The sequence below is a fragment of the Solanum verrucosum genome, unplaced genomic scaffold (assembly GCF_900185275.1).
Source record: "Solanum verrucosum unplaced genomic scaffold, falcon-dt-bn FXZP01000229.1, whole genome shotgun sequence".
NCBI lineage: Eukaryota > Viridiplantae > Streptophyta > Magnoliopsida > Solanales > Solanaceae > Solanum > Solanum verrucosum.
This window is the reverse complement of record NW_026020011.1, coordinates 16,291-37,917: the sequence shown is the minus strand read 5'-3', so window position 1 is coordinate 37,917 and position 21,627 is coordinate 16,291.

Here is a 21,627-nt window from a genome sequence, read left to right as displayed (position 1 = left end):
AGTCTACAGAGCCTAGGCCGTGTGGTACAGATTTGCTTCAGGAGGCCCTGGATCAGGTGAGGGTGATTCAGGATAGGCTCAGGACGGCTCAGAGTAGGCACCATAGTTATGCTGATCAGAGGCGTCGACCTTTGAGATTCTCTGTTGGTGACCGGGTATTCCTCCGTGTGTCGCCCATGAAGGGCGTGATGAGGTTTGGGAGGCGGGGCAAGCTTAGCCCCAGGTACATTGGGTCATTTGAGATACTCCGGACAGTTGGGGAGGTTGCTTATGAGTTGGCCCTACCTCCAGTATTTTCAGCCATCCACCCAGTGTTTCATGTTTCGATGCTGCGGCAGTATGTTCCTGATGAGTCCCATGTGCTCCAGTATGATGCAGTCGAGTTGGATGATCGTTTGACATTTGTAGAGGAACCAGTTGCCATTCTAGCCAGAGATGTGAGGAGATTGCGCTTGAGAGTCATTCCTGTTGTAAAGGTCCGTTGAGGCATCGTCCAGTCGAGGAGGCTACCTGGGAGACCGAGCAGGAGATGCGAGGGCAGTTTCCCGGCTTGTTTGAGCCTTCAGGTACTTCTTGATCCTTTCTTTCGCGGACGAAAGTCCTTTTTAGTAGTGGATATTGTAATGACCCTTTTGGTCATTTCTGTGTCTTGCCTTCTGTGTGTCGTTTAGAGCGTTCCTATAGCGACCCCAAGTCATTTATGACTTGCTGGGACTGACAGTTCGGTCACCTGGTCGTTCGTTTGGTCTTGGTGCGAGTTTTTGTGTTTTGGAGCTTATGAGCCTTGAACCATCATTTTCGATCAAAAGTTCAAGAAAATGACATCGGAATCCAATTCTGACGATTCCATCAGCTCCGAAAGGGTCATTTTAGGCTAGTAGCATGGTCGACATGACTCCCGAGGTTTTCAGTTTGAGTCGGTGCGATTAGGCGTTTTAACTTTAAGTTTAAGCCTAAGTTTGACTTTGGTCAACATTTTGAGTAAACACGCTCGAATGAGAATTCCGTCAGCGTGGTTAGCTCCGGAATGTCGAGTTTGGTCTAGATTGACCCTTCTTTTGTGTCTTGAGATTTTCGATATCTTTCCGAGCTCTTTTGTGGGTTTTGACTTAAAATAGCTTTAGGAAATGGGACCCACTTTTTATCGAAATGACCTCTGATAGAAATTTTGACTGCGCCATTGAGTCCGGAATGTCGAATTTGGTATGGTTGCATATCTCGTTTGCATGCACGGGGTTCCGAACGAGTTCGGAGCACCCCGTCGGAGTTTTTAGTTTTTGAAAAAGTTGCAGAAAATCTGCTATTTATTGCAGATATATCAGCCAATTTTCCTAAACTTCAAACCCTCATAGCCCTCTCATCTCTCAACCGATTTGGGCGATTCAAAAGGCAAAGTTGTGAGATTTTTCGAGGACAACGTATTGGTGAGCTCGGATAGTGATTTGGAGTCCCCGTTTGAGGTAATTTTTGAAAAATACCTGCTACCGCACCCTTTTTGTGAGCTTACATTTGGAGGTCCGATTTCAGTTATTTTTTAGGCTATCTTGAGTGGTTTTTCGAGGAGAACGTCGTGGTGTTGTCAGATTTTACTGTAGATCACCAGTTTTTGGTAAATACACTAATTCAACTACTGTCCCATTTCTAATTTTTGAGAAAATTTGGGTTTTAGTTGCATGTTGATATTGTGTTGTTCTCGAGCCCCGAATTGTATCCCATTTTGGGACATGAGCTGGGGGAACTGGTTAGGACCCACTTTTGGGGTTAATTTCGAAATTTCCTGCGCGGGTCCCACGATTCCCGTTTTGACTCCAAAATTGACCCGTCTCTGTTTGTTGTGATTTTGGTATCTAAACGACCGTATTAATGTTGTGACTCTATTTTTGATAGCGGGGCAGCGTTTCGAGACCGTTCGAAAAGGGAAAGCTCTGAATGAGTGATTTTAGAGCGCGTGTGATCGGCCTACAAGTAGGCTATGGTTTCCCTCTCTTAGATTGAGCTTGAGAGTGTGAATGCATGTTGATTAGTTGGGATTTGGGTTGGTAGTGATTGAATCATGCATAGGTGTTTGGAAATCATGTTTTCGGCCTATTTCGAGAATTATCGGGTAAATATGAGCATGCTTTGTGTTATTAATGAACCCTTCTCGCTATGTGGAGTGCTTGCATGCTTAATTATTGTTTATTTGAAGCATGTTGGGCCTTAGTTTAGGTTTGACTAGGGCTTGCCTTAGAAATACATTATTCGGATCCAATAGGCCTTAGTTTTGCCCTGACGTCGCTCGACCGGCTTAGATCCCTGTAGACTAGTGTAGCAGACTTGAGTCTGATAGTTTGGGTTTTAGTTAGGCGATACTCTTTCTCCGACTATAGTTATCCTTATTTTTCCCCGATGTTACGGCCTCACGAGTTACATCGGCGACACTAGTTCTACTTCGTAATTTGAATTTGATTTTCGATTTGGTTCCAAGGACTTACATTGATTGGCTAAGTATGGACGGCGTTTCACAGACATTTATGAGTGTGGATCGATTAGGACTCTTTCAGCAGCTATATTGGCACCTTTATAGAGCATCCGGTTTAAGTTCCGGTCTCTATTGCCCAGATACTTATATAGAGCATCCGGTTAGAGTTCCGGCCACATATACTTGATACTTGTGATTGGTTACTTGGGTACTTCTGGTGAGCATCCGGTTCGAGTTCCGGCCTCCGTACTGTCAGATTCTACTAATTAGGGTTGAGGTTCTGGTTCGATGTTCTTCGTTCTTGGGTTCTTTTATGCAATTCTCTTTAGTTATAGTTATTCTGTGTACTCGTCGGGCTTATGGGGGTCCGTTCGGGTTTTTATTTAACTTGCGCACGAGTGTACCTTCTGGGCTTATGGGGGTCCAATTAGGTGTAGTTAGCTTATAGATTACTTTAATTAGTTCTTTGTACACTCGTGTGCATTCCTTTGTTAGTTAGATTTTTGTTCTTGACCTCGATTTGTGTATTCCTTCTTTTCATATTGCCTTTACTTTTCAAGTTCAGTCGGTCTATGATGCCTACTGGGTACCGGTTGTTTTGGTACTCATGCTACGCTCTGCATCTGTTTCGTGATGCAGGTCCGGGCACTAGTAGCCAGCGTTGATCGAGCTTGGAGCAGTTTGATCCGGAGACGGGGGTGAGCACACGGCGTTTTGTACTATTTCAGTCTCCATCTGTATATATAGACTTGTCTTTGACCTTTCGAGACAGTCTAGTCTCTGTTGTCCACTTTTGGGACTTTTACTCATTTTGTTAGTAGCTCTGTACTAGTGACTTCCAGGTTCTGGGAGGGATCTTTATTTATATATATGTTTTTGGTTTGCTTCCGCCTGTTTATATTGCTATTTGCCTACTCTTGTTTAGTTTCTACCCTCAGACCCATTACTTGTTGTTCTGGGTTACGGGTTGGCTTACCTACTGGTGGGTTATAGTAGGTGCGATCATGACTTGAGAAATCGGGTCGTGACAATAGTTGATACACTTAATACAATTATATTCGTTGATACAACTTGATACAATTGCATTCATTGATACGACTTCATTCGTTGATACAAATTATATTTGTTATTACACGTGATACAATTATATTTGTTGATACGCTTGATATAGAGTGATTACACAAGCAACATATACACTAGATATTCGTTGATATAACTTGATACAGTTATAATTATTGATACAAATTGTATTTGTTGATACACTTGATACAAATTAAATACACAAGGAACAAATCCATTTGATACATTGATAACAATTGTATTTGTTGATATCACCTAATGCAATTGCATTTGTTGATACAAATTGTATTCGTTAATACACGTTAACTCCATTATACAGATGATAGGACAGGGCTAAGGCAGTAATCTCGACGGAGATTAAGATGAGCTTTGATGAATAAAAGAAGAATTGGTAGAAATTCTCATAAGGGAAGCAAATCAAACCTATTTTCAGACAAAGAAGTTAAAAAAAATTATAGTGGCTAGGAAAGCTTTGGAGATTCTATGGGAAATTGAAAACGAAATCCATAAAGTCCTCGGTAGGACTGGCAACATCCCCCTCAAGGCACGATTCCGAGAAAGAATCTCTTGAAAGAGAAAAAAACATTCATGTTTTCTCTTTCGGATTTGCACGAAATGAGCGCGGAGCCCATTCCGAATGCTTCTACAATCTGAAAGTTCTCGCGAAGAGAATAAGATGTTGCTCCCCTTCCCTCTTTCTTTTCCCGCAAATATTTGCTTATACAAATCAATTATATTCGTGATACAACCTAATACGACAAATACACTATGTTTTTATTACTATAAGCATAACTTCTGAATTTTAAATTACTCATAACTGCTTTCCATCAGTGAAAGTGCTAACCTGTATTATTGATGAAAGAACATTATGAATAAAAGCATATCCGATTTTAGGGTCCCTAAGCACAAATGCTTATTCTAAACTCCACAATATCTTTAAGTGAGGTTTAAGTGCTTAGAATACTCATCGGATTCTGAACTCCACATCAATGATGATTCTGCAACAATGGTGGGAGGTAGGCTGATTCATTATTTCTACTGCAATTTTGCTCTAAAAATGAGTTTTACATGCTTCGAATCATGTAAGAAACTTACATTTGGTATCATAGCAATTAGAAACTATCTTTGCCTTGTTATTTTCTGAACTTTAAAAATGGTATTCTGATTTTCGGATCTATAATTTTTGAATATTTGATGTAAATTAGTGTTAGTAATTACAAGGTATTGGAATAACTTGTTCCTTATTTCTGTTAATTTTTGTAAGTGTTACTAAGAGATAGTTAACAAAATTAGTTACAGATGGTTATGAAGGTAGTTAGTTAGAACCTTCTAGAAAAAGTTAGCTGGACCTATATGTACCAAGCTCCAATTGTAATTGAAGTAATTTTTTTCTCATTCAAAAGAATAGTTCCCTTTCATTTTCTTTCTAATCTCTCTGTAATAACTTAAGGAATTCATCAATGGTGGAGAACCCACCATGGATTCCTCATACATAACTCAAAATTGACATGGTATCAGAGCGACGATCTCACCTTCAGTTGTGCTTAGAGTTTGAGTTCATCGCACTAATTCGTTTAGTACACTAATGACGGGAGAAGAATCTACTGCAGAAATGATAGTTCCAACTACAACGATAATTGATCATCATCATCCTTTCTATCTTCAAGCTTCTGATTCTCCAGGCTTAGTAATAATTTTGATCAAACTCACAGGACTAAAGAATTACTCTCTGTGGAGCAGATTGATGAAACTAGCACTGCAAGGTAAAGGCAATCTTGGGTTTGTGGATGGTAATTGCACGAAGATTAAGATTAGAGGAAAACTATAAGAATTAGGGGAGAAGTGTAACGTAATTGTGTTGTCATGGCTGATCCCAAGCATAGTTTATGCTTTGAATGCTAAGAAGGTATGGGATGAATTCAAAGAGTGTTTTGATAGATCAAATTTGACGAGGATTTACTATCTGTGGACAGAAATTACCAGTTTAAGGCATGAAACTAACTCTGTGACAAGCTATTACTCTAGAATGAAGGATCTGTGGAATGAACTTAATGTAATGGTTCCCCTACCTTCCTATGACTGTGAGGAATCTAATGCCTATATAGACCATTTGAAATCACAATGATTGTTGTAGTTCCTTATGGGTCTTAATGAGAGTTATAGTAACCTGATGAGCCACATTATGTCTCGCAATGCAAATGTGACTGTGAATGAAGCTTATGCTACCATGGCTCAAGAGGAAAGCCAAAAATCATTGGGAATGGTTGATACTCACAAGGATCCTTTGGCTATGATAGCAGGAAAGGCTCAAGGATACAGACCTAAAAGACTAAGAGGTCATGGAGGGTATGGAGGGGTTGGAAGAGGCCATGGAGGGTTTGAAGGAGCTGGATACCTTGTATCTATTGTGGCTACAAAGGTCATCTAAAGGATAATTACTACATGGTAGTCGGCTACCCTTCAAACTTAATAAGCAAGAGGAAAGCTTCACAACAAAGTCAACAAGCACAACCCAGGGAAAACCTACAACCAACACTAGCATTAGTACCAAACCAGGAGTTCCACAAAGAACTGGCTCAGATGATCCTTTCAATTCAGGATCATGTTACTTCCTCACTGAGCAACAATATCATGAATTACTTAGGAAGCAGGATCACACAAACTCCACTAGTGAATGTGTATCTAACACGGCATGTATACACTCTTTATTATCAAATGTTTTTGCATATGAGTGGATTGTTGATTCTGGAGCCTCTCACCACACTACACCTTGTAAGGACATGTTGTTTGACATTAGAAAGCTAGACAACTGTCTTAGTGATAAAGTTGAGGTACCCACTGGTGGGAGATCCCAGATGACAAGTGCAACGAGTGCTACTAATTTTGGAAAATAAAAAATGTTGAGTGTTTTACATGTTCCTGATTTCAAGTTTAACCTTTTCTCAATGTCTAAAATAACCAAGGACATGTCTTGTGTTGTACTATTTTTTCCTGATTTTTGTGTCTTTCAGGGACTCTACAATGGCAAGGTCTTGGGGATTAGTAGAGAGGGAAGGGTTGTATCTCCTACAGGAACAAGTTACTCCTACTACAAATACTGTCAGTTTCAAACCCCAAGTAGAAGGTGTTCTTTGGCATCTCAGATTGGGCCATCCATCCTCAACTGTGATGCAACACTTCCCCTCTATCTTCAAATATGCCAACAATAATATCCAAGACAAATGTCATATTTATCCTCTAGCTAAACGTCACAGGTCTAGTTTTCCTACTAGTTATAGTAAGACACTTGCTTGTTTTGACTTGATTCATGTAGACTTGAATGGGGCATATAGAAAGCCCACATATGATAAGAAATACTACTTTGTCACTATTGTTGATGATTACAACAAATATACATGGATTTGTTTGTTACATTCTAAATGTGAGGTTACTACTGTCTTGAAGAATTTCCTTTGCATGATTAAAACTCAGTTTAGTGTTAGTGTGAAATCCATAAGATCTAACAATGGAATTGAATTCTTGAACACTCATTGCATACAATTATTGGCTTCACATGGCATAATTCACCAAAGAAGTTGTCCTTACACTCCTTAGCAAAATGGTATAGTAGAAGGAAAACATACACATTTCAGAAAAGGATAGAGCTCTTAAATTCCAAAGTGGTGTGCCTATAAGTTTTTGGGGTGATTGTGTTAGAACCTCAGTGTACTTAATCAATAAATCACCTTCTCCAGTTTTGAATGGGAAAACACCTTATGAACTATTGTTCGGAAAATGTCTATTCTTGATCACTTAAAGGTGTTTGGTTGCTTATGTTACACCTATAAATTACCTAGAAGTGACAAATTTTGCTGCAAGGGCTAAGAAGGTTGTTTTGGTTGGCTATTTTGAAACTCAAAAGAGCTACATATTATATGACCTGGAGGATAATATCTTCTTTGTCAATAGGTATGTGGATTTCAGAGAATCTATTTTTCCTTTTAAGATAAATACCATATCAGATTTGGACATGTTAAGGATCACTCACAAAGATCTGTGGTCTATTTCATTCCTTCTAATGCTCCTGGTTCATTAGATGTTAGTGAGCAACCTCAACCTTTGCCTGAATTGGTTGAAAACATGCAAGATGATACCTTGCAAGATTCTTCTCTATTTACTGATGTAACACCTCAGACTTCGAAAGAGCTAAATAAAGATTCGTACAAGTCACCTATTAGTTTTTGGTTTTGAGTCAATTTCAAACAACCATATATTTTAGCACATAAATAATTAGGTGGCTTATGAGCTATCAAATCAAAGGTCTTTGAGTCCTCTTTCCAACGCCGCCAAGTTTGCTAAATTTCGAGCTCAGAGTAAAAAGTTATGTCCGTTTGAGTGAAGCCTCACTAGTTGAAAATTTCATCTATTTGAGAAAAGGGTATTTTAGTTTTTTTCCTTTTACCACTAGGATTAACCATGTTTTTCTAATCAGACGCTAAGTCATTTATCATGTACCTAAACACTTAGGGATTTAGAGCGAAGTTCAAGAGGAAAAAAGGGCTAAGTTTCTAGTGTTCATCAAGATTTGTGGAATTCACCAAGAACATCGTTTTTTCCAGGTATGTAAGGGTTACCACAGTGATGGACTCGTTCTTCCTCATGCCATACATCTAAATTCGTCCATAAAATCGTTATATTAAGAGATTTTTGAGTAGTTCTTGATTGTTGTTTCATTCTTTAACAATGGGAGTTTTGAGTTTCTTGGGTTGAGCATCTTGAGAATGAGTTGTGATTCTTGATAGGAATTATGTGAAATTTCTATGAATTTGTGCTAGGTTTGTGAATCAAAAAAAGTTTAGAAGAAATCACTCGATTCTAGATGAGTTAGGACCCGAATTGAAGTAGAAAAATTCATCAGAAATCTGGGCAGAGGTGTGGGGCGGCACACCACCCATAGCGCCCGAACTATTGCCCAGTAGTTTGGGGACTGGTTGGGCCAGTAGTTTAGGAACTGGCGCCCTGCGCCACTCAGTACGCTAAGGTCGCCTCGTCTTTTTCTTTCCTTGCTTCATTTTTGGACGTGTTTCTCTTCTTTGTGTTAGCTCCTAAATGCTCCATTTTGCTTGAGTAAGTCTTCCGCTAAGTAGTCAGCAACTTTTCACTCAATAATGCAAAATTAAATAGTTTATACATCAATAATGAGAATAACTTTTATGAATACAAGAAAAAAAAATTAACTAATTTTCTAATGTGCTATGTATCTGAGACTTTATTTTATTTTTGAAAACAGAGCTTTTCACTTGATAAGAAAACAGGGAAGAAATGTTTTATGATATCAGCAAGAGAACTTGCTATTTCATGGGGAGTTGATACACCAAGGTTTTCTTCTATTTTATTCTCTTCATTTTCACGAACTTTTTTGGTAAAACGAGTTTAAGTTATATATATATACTAGGAAACGTGTATGCGCTTCGCGCGGTATAACAATAATTTAGAATGAACATTTTATAAATTAAGTAGAAATAAAAAGACAAATTTTATTTTGATTAGAGTCAAGACTTGTTTTTCCTCGTAAATAAATGTTTAATTCTCTTTTAATTCTTACATTAATATGTTATAGTTATTGATATGCATAAGTGCAGTCAATATACTGGACATTATTTTTTTCTTTGTCTTCTTCAATAGTCTTTTAACACAAGTAAATGAAAGAAATAGGAAGAAAAGATTAAAAAAAAGAAATAAGTAAATAAAAATATTGACCATAGAAAAGTGTTACATCAGATTTTTTATTATGATTTTATATATATATATATTAGATTCTTTAAAATAATTAGATGAAAACAATAGTGAAAATGAGAAAAAATAATAATTATGAATTTTTGTTATGAAAAAATATCATATTGCTTTGTATATGCTTAATTTTGTGTGTATATACGATATAGATAATTAAAAAAAAATAATTGATGGACCATCAATTAATAATATCAAGTCATCTATTATATAGAATAAATATAAAATTGAACAATTCCACTTTTATGGATAATGCACTTTCTTCTTCATTTTTTTTCTTCCAAACAAAAGGTATTAACTACATTTATAAACACATAATAAAAAAAAAAAAGGAGACGAATTATCCAATTTCTAACTATATCATTAATATAGAAAGAAGTTACTAATTTACTTGAATGGTATCTTAAACATGAAAAATTAAAATATTACTGTTATTTAGTGAATAATTTTGACTCTCTCACTACTCATAACAATTATTTCAAATGCATTAACATATATTATGTACAATGCATGTTATTAATTTTATGAACCAATACAAATGGTTTATTTTATAATAGAAGACTTCTTATTTTCTTTTTAAATTTTTGCTATAAAATTAACTTTTGCCTATATTTTTGAGGCATAAACTTAAAAATAGTTTTCAAAGTTACACATTACCAATCACTAATCATATTCTTGAGCAAATTTAATATAAGAATATTATATATCATAAAAGAAGTTAAAATAAAATTGGAGCAGAATTTTCTTTTATGAATTTAAAAATTGAGTCCTTAAAATTACCTCAAAAGAAATCTGTTATATGTACCAAGCATTTCGATATAGATGAAAAATTATTTATTCAAATCAATCAACTTTTCACCTCCTATTATAATTGTTTTTTTATTAAGAGATTTTAATATATATATATTCATGTATTTATCCACCTTCAATTTTTATAATTCTTTATTAATTTTATTAATGTGGAGTAACAATGTATTAAAAGATGGGAGATGAAAAATTAATCTATATATACTTGTAATTGAAGAGTTCTTATTTTCTGTTTAATTTCTTGTTCCTTCTTTTACCTTCTTTTATTTAATAATTAAAAAAAACATTTACAAATATAATTGTAATTAATTTCTTGTTATGAAATTAATTTTTACCAATCTTTTTGAGTCATAAAATTTAAAACAGTTTTCAAAGTTACATAGTATCAGTCACTTATCATATTCTTGAACAAATTTAATCTAAGAAAAATATACATCATAAAAGAAATTGAAATAAAATAGGAGCATAATTGGTTTGTATGAATTTAAAGATTGTGTATAAAATTACCTTAGAAGAAATCTGTTACATGTACCAAGCTTCTCGATATAGATGACATAGATGAATCATCAAAATTTAGCACATGTTGAGCAAAAAATAGTAATAAAGCAAAAATATAAAATTTCCAACTAATAAGATGAGAAACCTTAGTCTATAAAGAAATTTTACTGTGAATAAAACATATATAAGTAAGCGTAATTAAGATAAATATCAATCAATACATCATTTCATTAGATGAATTGCTACTATAAAAAAAAAAATACATTGATAATTATGTTGAAGCATTTCCCAAGCACAACTAAACTAAAATGGTTGATTCATCTATGCATAGCTTGGTAGCATAGTTTGGTAGTGAAAGAGATATATAGGTTAATTTTTGTCTTTTCATCTCCCATCTTTTAATATATTATTACTCTACATTAGGAAAATTAATTAAGATTATAAAAATTGAAGGGGATGAATACATGAATATACATTAAAATCTATAGTAAAGAAGACAATTATAGTGGGAGGTGAAAAGTTGACTAAATTGAATATTTTTTTTAATTTTTTCTCCCATATTTTAAGACATGCAAAATATAAGAGTATTTTATTAATATAAGAGTGTCATTTATAAATGAAAGAGGTATGAGTTATAACTTATAAAAATGAGTTTTTTTTTTAAAATAAATTAATTGTGAAAAATTAGAAAAAATAAATTAAAAAAGAGTAAAAAGAGATAAATATAACTTTGTCTATATCTTATTTTATTTATTTTTGTATATATAAATAACAATTACGTTTTATAGTTTAAGAGTTTTTAAAATAATTAATTGTGAAAAATTAGAAAAAAATCAAAACAAAAAAGAGATAAATATAACTTGGCCTATATCCGATTTTATTTATTTTTGTTTTGTATATATAAATAACAATTATGTTTGTTATAGTTTAATTACAATTATATTTGTAAATGTTTTTTAAATTAAATAAAGAAGTTAAAAGAAGAAATTTTGGAAAGATATAAATAGTCTAATATATATAATATTAATGAGGAAAGAGAAAATGTAAGTATGTAGGTATTTTCTGAAAAATTTAAAAGCACAATTATTTTGGTAAGAAAAAAACGTAAAATAAAGAAGGAATTGTACATGATAGAATGGAGGGGCTTCTTCCTAGGTTAATATCACAAAACCAATCTGGTTTTGTAAAAGGAAGGAATATATCTGAGAATATTTTGTTGGCACAGGAAATTATAACTGATATTGGAAAGAGGGGGAAACCTGATAATGTTGTTATCAAGCTAGATATGGCCAAGGCATATGATAGGGTGAACTGGAAGTTTTTGGCTAAAGTGTTAACTCAAATGGGCTTTGATAATACAGTAGTGGATATGATATGGAGAATTGTGGCCAATAATTGGTATTCCATTCTCATTAATGGGCAAGCTCAAGGATTTTTTCATTCAACAAGAGGTGTAAAGCAAGGTGATCCTTTATCACCTGCTTTATTTATACTGACTGCTGAGGTTTTGTCTAAAGCATTGAACCACTTGTTTAATTACAATGAGTTTAAATGCTTTGGTATGCCTAAATGGAGTGACAAGTTAAATCATCTGGCATATGCAGATGACACCATCATATTCGCCTCTACAGAGAAGAAATCTTTAAATTTAATTATGAAGGTGTTACAGGATTATGAAGCACAATCTGGGCAGAAAATCAACAAGGAGAAGAGCTTCTTCTACATGTCTCACAAGGCTGCAAATGTATCAGTGAAGGTGGTGGAAGACACTACTGGTTTTCTAAGAGGTAAATTCCCTTTAATGTATCTAGGATGTCCTATAGGGCATGCTAAGAAAAGGAAAGTTGATTTTTCAGAATTGATAAAAAAGATCCAAAGTAAACTTCAGGTTTGGAAAGGCAAAATGCTTTCCTTTGGGGGCAAGGCAGTCCTTATCAAACATGTGTTGCAAAGTATGCCCATATACTTACTAGCTGTTATGGCTCCTCCTAAATGCATCATATATGACATTCATAAAATCTTTGCTAAATTTTTATGGAATTTTAAAGAAGAGGGGAGGGCAAAACATTGGATTTCCTGGGATGATACTTGTGTACCTAAAGAAGAAGGAGGTCTTGGTTTTAGGTCATTATTTGACTTGTCTAAAGCACTATTTGCTAAACTCTGGTGGAACTTCAGAACTAAAAATACTTTGTGGTCCAATTTCTTATGGAATAAATACTGCAAGAGGCATGGTCCACAGACTGTAGAATGGAAAGGGGGATCTCAAGTTTGGAAGCTAATGCTTCTTGCAAGAGATAATATTGACCAGGAGATATGGTGGGAGCCAATAGGGGGTCATGCTAGCCTATGGCATGACAATTGGACTCAATTAGGGGCATTGCAATATGTACTACCGCTAACTCATACAATAACTGATGATTTTGCAGAAGTTAATCAGGTTATGAGCACTAATGGATGGAATATGAGTATGATAAAGGAAATGTTTGGGGATGAAATATGTCAGCATGTGAATACCAACCTAGGGACTGGCCTAATAGATAATGAGAGGGACAAACCATGGTGGATGCCCAACAGTAAAGGAAACTTCACTGTTAGAAGTGCTTGGGAAATGATGAGACAAAGGAACGACAAGCAGAATGATATTATGTTTATCTGGGAAAAAGGAATACCTTTCAGAGTTTCCTTCCTTCTTTGGAGAATGTGGTTTAAAAGAATCCCTATTGGAGAGGTATTAGTTAGGTGCAAAATTGCTGACTCTGTTGTCTGTGGTTGTTGTAACAACACAATAGCAGAAACTTTTGACCATTTGTTTGTAGCATGCCCAGATGCCAATTTTTTATGGAGAAATCTGTCAGGAGCTGCAGGGATACATGGACCATTTATACAATTGAAACAAACAATGGACAAATGGTGGGGTGCTGATTGTAATGTTAAATTGAGACCTCTATATAATGCAGTACCAATATTTATCATATGGCAGATTTGGAAAAGAAGAAATGCTATTAGAAATGGAGGAAAATTATCCAGATTCATTATGTTAAGAGAAATCAACAGGAATATTCATTTATTTGCTATGAATAGATATCCTTGGTTAGTTAATATCCCAAGCTCTTGGCCTTGGATGGTAAAGTTTTTTGAAGAATACAGCCCAAGGCTCTCTTGGAAAGTAGTAAGATGGAGCTGGCCTGCTATTGGAGTGTTTAAATGCAATACTGATGGTTCTAGCAAAGATCATTTATCAATCAGCTCTAAAGCTTTTTGTGTGAGAAATTGCCATGGAGATTTAATCTATGCACAAACTGAGTGTATAGCATTTTGCACTGCATTAGAAGCTGAAGTGAAAGCATTTAGAAGTGGTTTACTGTATTGTGTGCAAAACAATTATCTCCCTCTTGTGATGGAAACAGATTCACTAATAATTAAAAAAGTCCTTGACAGAATATGGGAAATTCCTTGGGGAATAGCAGTGGACACAAGGTGCATTATGGAGGAGCTAAAAAATAAGGAAGTGGTGGTGACACACATTTTCAGAGAAGGGAACAAACTGGCTGATTTTTTAACTAACTATGTCTTCAGTTTTGCAGGTACAAATAACATTCAGTTTACATCAGTAGAAGACCTACCAGGACAAGCTCAAGCAATACTTCATGGTGATAAACAAGGAACACCAAATCTCAGGATAAAGAAATGTCAAAATGCTAATTTCAATATCTGAAACAAAACCTTTGAAACAGAGAAAGGGCATGAATTAAAACATACAGCAACAAAGAGTATATCAGGCCTACAACAACATTTACACAATTGCAGAACACTTTGAGTTAGACCAATTGTTTAAAGTTGGTCTAAGTCTGCAGAATCAAAGAGGTTACCTAATTAGCCTTTAATCGCTGCAGTGGTATTAGCTTCTCGAAGCTTAGCCTGCACGATTTACGGTTTGTTAGGTAAATCTCCTTGATGTATATGTGACAAGCTCTAAAGCTCTCTGTTTGTGTCGTTACCGTGCGGACAAGATGGACGACTGTTACGAGTTGAAGAAGTCTTCATCAGACCGGATCCATGGCGTTTGTGAGAAGTTTGAACACCCAGGTGGATGCCGCCTAAGCTCTTGAACATTTCGTCTTAATGTCGGCGACGGGAAGGCGGCCGGAGTTGCTGTTCTTGCTGGAGCTGCGTCTTTTTGCAGATTCCAAAGAAGAAGGCGTGGGTTTCTTTCCATTTCTGCTTCTTTCCTACCTGCTGTTTTAGTTTCCTTTTTGTTGTTTGTTTATTTTTGCTTTTTTATTTAGCTTTTGTCTGAGAGATTTGGTTTTCTTTTTAATAATAAAGGGCCTGACCCATTATTGATCCCAAAAAAAAAAAAAAAAAGGAGGAATTAAAAGCACAATTATTTTGGTAAGGAAAAAAACGGAAAATAAAGAAGGAAAGGGAGGAATATTAGGAAAATATAAATAGTGTAGTAATAATGAAGAAAGAGAAAATTTAAGTCTGCCTATTTTTCTAATTTTTTTAAAGAACAAATTATGAGAAAAATTCAAAAAATTGACAAAATAGATAAATGAAAATTCTGGTCAAAGAGAGGTGTCACATCAAACTTTTAGCATCCAACTTTATATATATATATATACTAGATTCTTAAGGCCCGTGATACGGGCCCAATATAATCAATTATTAATCATTATTTGACAAATATTAAAAGGTATTTCTATAGCATTCTGATCAACATTAATTAATATTGATCCTAGTAAAAAAATTAGTATTAAAAAATATCAAAAAATAACCATCAAAGAATATAGTGCATTGAATGGTGTTTCTCATTCCTTAATTAAATATCTTAATTTTGAGTTTTGGATATGAAAATATTTTTTAATAGAGAGCTCTATATCCGAATGGGCAACTCCAATATAAATATTGAATACTGAATAAAAATATTAAATTAAATTAACCCAATAATATTTTAAAGTATAATTGATATTAGCGATGGGTAGATTCATTTTTTAAGTCGTAAAACTTTGAAGTATAATATTCAATTTATTTATTTATTACTACAAGACACAAATTTAGTAGGATTCAGAGTTAATTTGTCTGTTAGATTGGATTATATCTTATATAAAAATCATGAATCATTATGTATTATCATCTTGAAATCTATCCTATTCATTTCAATTAATCTGTCGAATTTTTCTTTATAATCTATTAAAAAGTAATGTCTCTTTTCTTTTCTTAGTTCCAACTCCACATAATGTATTTAAGATCACAAGATTAAAAGACATTTACTATATTTCACATATTTAAAATCATAAGATTCAAAAATCTTCCTTAATTTCTTAAACTTCATGCCAAGTCAATATAGAACAAACACATTGAAACAGAGAGATTAATATTTTTTATTTATCACTCATACATAAAAATTAGAACTAAGAAGCATGTTTCACTATTACATGAAGTTCTATATATGCATAATTTGTCTTAATGAACATAATTTTTTTAGCATGATACAAATGTGTTTTTGGTTCTCTTTTTTCATGCACAATAACTTATAGGAACAAGTATTTTTGTTATTTTTATCAGTTTAGTGAAAAAATTTCAAACAATCTGAAAACATAAATGCATTTTCTCTGTTTTAAAAAAATCTATTTAGAATTAAATGCTAAATTAGCATGATATTTTAATACATAGATCATTACATATCGTATTGATTTCCTCATCCAGATATTTTATTTTATTCCAAAATTTATTCATAATTTTTAAAATTAATATTAATCATTTGCTATTTTTGTCATCTCTTTCTAAATATTAATCTACTTAAATTTATTTTACTTCTCTAATTAATATATTGATTTTTCATGTGTTCCGATTCTTAACTTCTTATTTCAACCAAAAGAATAGCAATATTAAGTAAAGAAAGTAAACAATCTGATTACTCTTAAAATTTAAAATATTCTATTATCAAAATATTCTTATCATTAATGTACGTAAATTGAACACGAAAAATACATATTATTTCTCTTTAATATTTGATTCGCAAAATTTTAAAACTATTTATTTAAAAAATTAGTTAGTTTCTTAGTTTACTTTAATTTCATTTAATTTATCTATCCATTTTATTTATTAATTTTTATTTTTATGTAAACATTTTTATTTTTTAATACATTTTAAATCATGTTTGTTTCTTTTTATATTTATTTTAGTGCAAAAAGTAAATGTGTTAATGAAATATAAATTGATTTAATAAAAGGGTCCCACCATTTTCAGATAGTACAACTACTTATTTTTATTTTTTAATACATTTTAAATCATGTTTGTTTCTTTTTATATTTATTTTTGTGCAAAAAGTAAAGGTGTTAATGAAATATAAATTGATTTAATAAATGGGTCCCACCATTTTTAGATAGTACGGCTACTTATGATATTTTTATGCTTTTCATGATAGAAAGTACACGTGGTCATAATAATAATAGCAACTTGGTTGGGTAATCTGGGAAATTCAATAATTTTGCAGCAGAAAGTACAATTGTTTTAAGCTGATAATTTTGGTAAAATGACAAAAGTGCCCCTGGTCGTCTTCACTCTTCTATATAATAGAAAAATAGATATAAAAATATAAAGTTGAACAAGTAGACAAACGTGTCCTACGAGACATAATTCACGTAAGACGCCACGTAGAATGTCACATAGGACATGAATTATATCGCCACAAAAGTGCCCCTGGTCGTCCTGGTCGTCTTCACTCTTCTATATAATAGATAGAAAAATAGATATAGAAATATAAAGTTGAACAAGTAGACAAACGTGTCCTACGAGACATAATTCACGTAAGACGCCACATAGAATGTCGCATAGGACATGAATTATATCGCCGCGTAGGATGTCAAGTAGGACACATGTGTCTACTTGTTCATTTCTATACAAATTTTTGTGTCTACTATGCACATCCAAAATTGGAGAACACTGATGTCAAATGAAACCAAATTAAATGACATATTTATGTTTTATGCATTTTAGAAAAATATATTTATATTTTTATATAAAATTTAACCAAACACGACTTTAATTATACATTTTTTTAATAAAATAAAAACTATATTTTCATGACCGAACCAGATTAAGAAAGAAAATGATTAAAAGGCCTCGAATTTAAATTTTGAATATGAAAAAAAATCTCATTAAAAATAGTAAGTACATTCAAAAATAAATATGAACTCAAATTAATTATTTTATTTTTTTTAAAAAAAATGTGTGATCTTAAATGCACAGACCTTTGAAGTGAGTAAAAAATGGGGTCCATGAGAGAGGAGAACTGAAGAGTGAGCAGTGATGGGAAGAGAGGAGGTCTCTTTATTTGTGTCTAAAGTGTAATTCTAGAAAATTCCTTTTTATAGCTAGATATTATTTAGTAGTAAAAGACTCATTTACCCTTGGTTGTCCTTGGGCTTATCTTTCTAGAAAATTCCTCTTTAGTGTGTGGATGATGGATAGGTAGATATTATTTAGTAGTAAAAGACTCTTTTACCCTTGGTCGTCCGGTCGTCATCACCTTTCTATATAATAGAAAGAAATATATATGATGGATAGGTAGATATTATTTAGTAGTAAAAGACTCTTTTACCCTTGGTCGTCCGGTCGTCATCACCTTTCTATATAATAGAAAGAAATATATATATATATATATATATATATATTCAGTCTTTTAAAATTAGGAAAAATGTCATTAAAATAAAATGAATATCGATGCATAATTATTTTGGAAGAATAACTTCATTTTAGGAATAAATAATCAAAAAAAAGAAAAAAATAAAAAAGAAAAGAAGTGATTTAAGGAAATAATATAAATGATATTAATAATGAGATTAAGGTCAGAAAGTAAAAGAAGTTAATAGCACTAATGATGGTAGGATTTATATATGGTCATTTTTTATATTTTATAAAATTTAAGATTAATTATTCAGTTTTTTTTTTTTTTTTACTGTTTATCTCTTTACCTTACTCCTTTCATCTCTTTTCTTTACCCATTTTCTTAGCACCTGCTTCTTTAACCACACCCTGGGATTCACAGTCCTTTTGGTTTTCTGACCATGGCGGACTTTCAACATCCCTAGGTATTTACAGGTTAATCCATCGGGGTTACTAAGAGGATAGAGAACTAACCATTTACTAAGAATAAATCAAAGAGTGAACATGTTAACGAAAATCATAATAATATGAACATTATATCATATATACACACATAATAACATACACATAATAACATAGTACATACATTTTAGGGAGAAGATTACTAGGATCTAGAAAACAGATAACTACTTACATGATAATGGTCGGAATGAGGTTTCCCTTTCGGGAGTACCCGAAGTGACCTTGCAGGTACTTGTAGGAAAATAAACACTCACACTCTTTGTACAAACACAACAAACGCTTACTCACTTTTTATTTTGAAAGGGAAGGGGAATATGTAAACTATTACTTAGAAATATTTAAGCTTTTGCTCTCTGCTCTGCACTTCGCTCTATCTCTTTTCTTGTAATATGGTTCTATTTATAGAAGTCCATCCGGATTTGAAATTCGGATTTCAATTTCTAAAAACTTTCTTCACCTGCCGGGTGCTCTTTGGGCTCCATCGTCACATGGCTTTGTGAAACCTTTGTTGAAATTGAGTGTCCTTCTTTGTCTTCTTGTGATAGTGGAGTGGTGTCCTTCTTTTGTCTTCTTGTGATAGTGGAGTAGTGGACATGTAGTGGAGTTTCTTTATTATAATGGACTTGTAGTGGAGTCTTGTAGTTGATGAAGGCTTGTGATGTCACTGCTTACCTATTTGTATGTCTTCTTGTGTTGATGTTATTGCTACGTATTTCTCTAGGTATCCAGGTTGTGTAGTGCTACAGAATCAAAACTTATCCCTGAATCATTGTCGTCATTTGGATCATAATGTTGATTAAACTGGTCTAATAAATTATTTTCGTCACTGCTACTCTCGTGGTCAGAATTTGCTGGATCTGGCTTTGGATTTTCTCGTATGATTTTTTCTTGTACTTCTTTAGTCTTTTCTGTGAGAAATTTGTAAAGGGAACTTTTTATTATTTTTTCTATCCTTTTATTTTTTTTTCTTTTTTGGAGGAATCCTTTTGTCCTTTTACTTGTCTCTGCCATTGTATTGAAGCTTGCCGGCAGAATTCTTACACTTTTTGGTAAAGTGTCAACCATCAACGGATTTGATGAGTCTTTACCCGCTACCGTTTGAACGGGACTAGCTGTACATTTAGCTGGTACAATAGCTTTTTCTACATTCGTTGGGGAATGTACACCCGTCTTATCCATTTTGTGGGGAGATGGAGAACTCTTATTTTGATCGGTATTTCCAAGTAAAAGTCTTATCCTCTCTTGTAATGAGTGGATATGTTGTGTCATTTTCCCTTTTTCTGTTTCTAGTCTTTCGATTGTCTGATTTAGCCTTTTGAATCCTTCCGTCATTGAGGAACAATGATCGCAGAAAATGATTTTGTTTGTGTCTTTCTGAATATTGTATTGCAAAGACGGTCTTGAAATTTGTCTCAAAGCTGGGCTGATGAAATAATTAGGCCCGAGAGTTCCTCTAGCATAGTCTAGTGCTTCATTCAAATCATTGAATCCCTTAAAGAGTGGGGTAGGAAAGTCTTTAATTGAATCTACTACTTCTATCCATGTCTGGAACACGCCCTGTAATTTTCCTTGGATTACTACATAAAATTTGAATTTTTTGTCTTCATTTTTGTCTGTAAAATAATGGCTTAATGAATTTACTACGGACACGAAATAACTGTTGTCTCGAGGAATCTTGTTGTATGCTATCCATAGGTTGTCTATTAAGCATCTTTGAGGTCTATCTATCTTCGTTTCTGGCTTCACCCTGAAACTTAGATTGGATGGAGGATAGAAAATTAAATTTTGTTTTCCAAAATATATTCTTTCCATGCTCGTTGTATTTTGTCTCGTTTGTGGTTGAAATGAAGTATTTCCTAAGAGAGTCTGCAACAAGTCTTTGTCTTTTTGCCCACTTGAATTTGAACTAGATGCTCCGTCTTTATCTGTACTCATGCTGAAAACAAACAGTTAGTTTTCATAAGTCTGCTTAGTTGATCTGCTAAAGAATTATCTTTCCCCTTTATATGCTCTAAAGATATAAATTTTTTCGTCTTTTTTATCTCCATATTTATTGTTTTTTGTTTTCAAAACTGCTCCCCACCCTTCGAGACTTCCGTCTGTTTCTACTATTGGGTAATCTGTTTCTAGTGGGAGGGCTAAATCTGGTATATCTTTAACCATTTGTTTGAGTTTTTGTACTAGTTTTATGTCTTCTACATTAAATGTCTTTTGTCCATGACTTCCTGTTTTAGAGTATAGGGGTCCTGCTACTTTCCCTAGATCTTTGATGAAACTTCGTGCATAATTTAGTATTCCTAGAAATTTTTGCAAGTCTTTAGTATTGTCTAATTTATCAGGCATATCTAGGACCTTTTTTGCTATATGGGGTTGTAGTTTTATCTTTCCATTTCCAATTTCTACCCCTAGGAATTTTATAAGAGTCTTACATAATTCCATTTTCTTTTTGCTAATTATAATTCCATTGTCTACGAATAGTTTAAATACCGTTTGCAAATGTCCTAGATGTTCATTTGTATTATTACTAAAAACTAAAATATCGTCTACATAAACTAAAATAAAGTTTTTATAGTCTCTAAATATATTATCCATCTTTCTTTGAAAAATTGGAGGGGCTGTTTTTAAACCGAAGGGCATTACCAACCATTCGAAATGTCCTTCTGGGCAGGTAAAGGCTGTCCATTCTATGCTATCTTCATGCATTTTGACTTGCCAATATCCGGACTTACAGTCAAACTTACTAAAAAAATTTCTTCCTTGTATTCGATTTATTAGTTCTGATTTGTCTGGCAATTTATATCCATCCATTCATCTCTAGTGAGAAGACAACTTCTGTTATTATGTAATAAGACATCTAAGCCTAAAACAAAGTCTAT